The following is a 4407-nucleotide window of genomic DNA, read 5'->3' on the forward strand; positions in this document are numbered from 1 at the left end:
AAGAGATAGGGAATCAAGGATGAGGGGGAAAAAAGCAAAACATATAGGAAACAAGAAATGGAAAATTATTTGTTGACGGTAACATGTAGGCTGATGTGCTTGATTGAGCCAATATACAGTGTACTCTGGATGGAAAAATCTCATTTTGTATGTTGTAATGATGTACAGTGAATGAATGTAAACAAATAAATTTAAATTTTAAAAAATAATTTAAAAAAAAAAAAGAAAGAAAAGGGACTGCAGCATAGCCATCCCCCGAGACAGTGATTTCTTGCTTTCTGTCTCTCTGGTGAATGAATCCAGGTTCCGAGTAGCAAAAAAATCTCTCTAAGAAAAAAATATATAAATAAAATACTCCATGTGGCAACATTGCAATGAACTGTTGACAAGTTCCCATCTAACAGCATAAAGCTTAAGCTTTAAAAAAAAAAAAAGTTTATTTGTTTATTTTATCTATGTGAAAGAGAGAGACAGAGAAAGATATCTCCAACTTGGTCTTCATGTCACAATCCTGTCCCCAATCTCAGCCAGCCACAACGAGGGCATGAACATGGCATGTACAGGGAGAACTTGGGACCCGAATCCAGGACCTTCCCACATGGTCTCAGCACGGCAGGGTAGTGTGGTACTGCTACACCACTATGGCTGGCCATGGTGATGCTTATGAAACTGGTATTAGTTGGTCCAGGGGGAAAACCTAGAGGCCAATTAATATTCACCTTTTTTCCCACAGTAAATAGATGAAATTTAACTTTCTTACCCATTTGTCAGTTCTAGTAGGGCAAACAAATTAGAACCTGGAAATACAAAGTGCTAAATTTTAAACATCTCTTTAAATGAATATTAAATACTCGAACTGTTTTTATAAGAATTAACATTTAGCTATTCAATAATATTTTTGATTATTTAAATAAAAGCTTACAAAAAAAACCCACAAGCAGTAATGTAATTGTTTTTTTTTTTTTTTTGCTAGAGTACATGTGCTCTCCAAAGACAGACTGAGAGATGGAATTGAAAAAGTGAGAAAGCACATTCCCCGTCCCCCATGAAGGATGGTCATGCCATAATCCCTTCTTTTCCATCTATCCCTCTTTTCAAGTTTTTTGGCACACATGCACACACATGTTTCCAGTGTATTTCTGAGGTGCCAGATCCAGGACTCGAACCACATGGTTGGCCATACGGGATCTGTCTGGCCCCCTTAACCACCAAGCCACAGGGTTAGTCATTCAATGCCTTTAAATGAACAAACATTTCCTCAGAGTCTAGAATGTGCCAGGCTCTGTGCCTAGAAATACGAGGACCTAAAAAGGTCTTTCCTTATCTTGGCAGAGCTCACATTATAGAAGGAAAGACAAAAACTTAAAGAATGAAGACAGAATGTGGCAAGTATACTAATAAAACATCAGAGATGGGTGTGAAGATGTATAGAAGCTCAACGATGAATTCCACTGGTAACAATGGGGAAAAGAGAGAAAGGGGTTCTCTGTGAAGGATTAAGGATGACTTTCTAGGTAGAGAGGGCAGGAGGAGGTTAGAAAGGCAGGTCAGACCATTTAAGGCAAAGGTAACAAGAACAAAGGCACAGGAGCCAGAAGGTAGCATGGTAACTAAGGCTCTGGACTCCCATATAGCACATCACAGTTCGATTCCCAGAACTGGAGGCTTGCTTTCTCACTTTTCTCCTCTTTCTCTCTCTCTCTAGTGAGTGCACATGCCCTATAGTAAATTAATAATAATAATAATAACAATAAATAAAATTAAATAAATAATTCTTTAAAAAGAACAAAGATGCATGAACGTAACGTGGTATACCAGGATGGAAACGTGCAGTCATCAAACTTCTAGATAGACTGTTTCTCCAAAGTAAGGCAGCTGGTGGAAGGACAGACTTTACTTCCCAGAAGATGTCTCTGAAGACAGCACAGGAAAGGGGGTTCATTGCCAACAATAAGACATGGGGTAGATGTGAACAGGCAAAGGAAGAACACCATCGTATGAAAACTGCTTGAAATAGGGGAGTTACTTCCTGGTTCTTCTGGAAGTTCCTCATCAGAACCTCTTTGGGCTAAAACTCTGTGTAGTCTTTACTTCTGTTAGAATTAAACTTATATTGGGACCAGCAGATGGCATAATGGTTACATCACTGGACTCCCACATAGTCAAAGGCCGTTCCAGTCCTGGAGGCTTAAAACACACGGCACACGGGTACATGTCTGGGCATGCCCAAAATCCCAAGAGGAGAATGGAGAAGAAGGGATTGTGGCATGGCCATTCCACCTGGGGCAGAGGAGGGGGGTGATTTCTCATTTTCTGTCTCTCTGTTTCTCCAGCGAGCACATGAAACCTATAGTAAAAATCTCTCTCTAAAAAAAATTACAAAAACAAGAATTAAACTTACATTGCCTCAGGACCAGCAGTTGATGTAATGATTATGTCTTTGGACTCCCATGTAGTAGACTGCAGTTTGAATCCCGGACCCGGTGGCTTAAACTCATGCCAGATGTGTGTGTGTGCATGCCAAGATCCTGAAAGGAGAATGGAAGAGAAGGGATTACGGCATGGCCATCCCCCTGGAGGGTGATTTCTCACTTTCTATCTCTCTGTCTCTGTCTTTCTGGCAAGCACATGTGCCCTGTAGCAAAAAATAAATAAATAAATAAAATTAAAAAACTGAACAACCTCTCCATAAAAAAAAAAAAGAGAGAGAGAGAGAGAAAGAAAGAAAGAAAAGAAGAAAGAGAGAAAGAAAGAAAATGGCAATCTCTTCATCGGACAACCCTTTTCTCAGCACACAGCAGATGAGAAGTTGTGGTTCTGGCAGGCAGCTGGATCTTAAGGATGAGGAGGGAGATGCTCTCAATTCACACTCTGAATCTCTAAGTATAGAAAGTCATAGTTCTTCCCCCAGCGTAGAGAGAATGAGATGATAGGGACAGGGTAGTGATATTATTAAAGCCCCTCCACACAGAAGGAAGCAGGAGGAGAGGAACGAGAGGTGTTCTGAACCTGTGTGTTTGTTTTCCAGCTGCTTGGGTACAGGCACACAGTATGGAGGAAGAGCTGGCTGGGTCTAAGTACGGACACAGTCTGAGGAGGATAGAGAAGGCAGGGAGAAGAGGGTGGAGGAGAGAGATGTTCAGCCTCTGCAAGGGGAGTAGAGGGTGGTGGAGAGAGATGTTCAGCCTCTGCAAGGGGAGTAAGTGTAGTTGAGGATCATAGAGTATAAATTAAATAAGGAGAAAAGTGAATCCATTAAGACAGTAATAGACAATAGATAAGTGGTACAATAAGTGGATAAGATCCGGATATAATCAAATAACTGTTGAAGTTGGGGAATCGGTAAGTGACTTAGAAATAGAAGATAGCTTACTTAGTAAAGAAAACAATGGTCTACCAAAGATGTCCACATTAGAATCCCTAGAGCCTATAAATATATTACCTTGCATGGCAAAATGAACTTTGCAGGTGTGATTAAATTAATGATTTTAAAATGGGGAGATTTTCTTGGATTAATTGGCTGGGCCCAAGATAATCAATCATAACAGTCCTTGTAATAGGCAGACGTGGGACTCAGACAGAGAAAGGAGCTGTGACCACAGAAATGGTAGTCAAAGTCAGAGAGAGAGGGTTGAAGGTGCTATGCTGGTGGCTTTGAAGAAGGAAAAAATCTCGAGAAGAAATACAGTCTTGTTTATAACTCAACTTTACCATATAAGACACATTTTTAATGTCTTACCTTAGGAACTGAAAGATAAAAATCGGTGTTGTTTAAGTTACTAAGCTTGTTACAGCAGCAATCGAAAGCTAATGGTTGGGTACAGCCTGGAATGTGTATAGTCAATACTTTAAAGGACTGCACCTGTTAGAAATACAAAGTCCGGGGTATCACAGGGGCTAATGTGTGACGAGGAAAACTGAGGCCCAGGAGCTCAGTAGTCTTCAGTCTGGCTACCCACATGGATACTGATGTCTCTAGAAATGAAGATGGTGATCTAGATTTTCAACTTTTCCAGAAATAAAGGGGAGGTTGGTAGATTCCCAAGAAGGGATGCACTTCACAGGGTCTTGTCTTTTGAGGGGACAGGGAGATACAGTCATCTGGAAAGAACAATTAACAGAAAGATGACACAAAAGTAGACACTAATGAGGAGAACTAGAAGCCAATCAATGTCCTCATTGGCCAGGTTAAGGAAAAGGGCTGACGGAATGATGAGAAGAAAGTTGAAGAGATCCAAGAGTTTAGATTGTAAGGATAAATTGTAAGAGTGAAAGAGTCTGAAACATGGGATGTCGGTGAGTGATGTGGTCATATTATATGTTCAAGGTTTGATGTAGGCACCCAGGTGATCATGTGTAAACTAAGACTCCTGAGCTTCTGCAGGTGATGTACTTGTGCTATGGTCT

This window comes from Tupaia chinensis, unplaced genomic scaffold (assembly GCF_000334495.1).
Source record: "Tupaia chinensis unplaced genomic scaffold, TupChi_1.0 Scaffold000068_1, whole genome shotgun sequence".
Taxonomy (NCBI): Eukaryota; Metazoa; Chordata; class Mammalia; order Scandentia; family Tupaiidae; genus Tupaia; species Tupaia belangeri.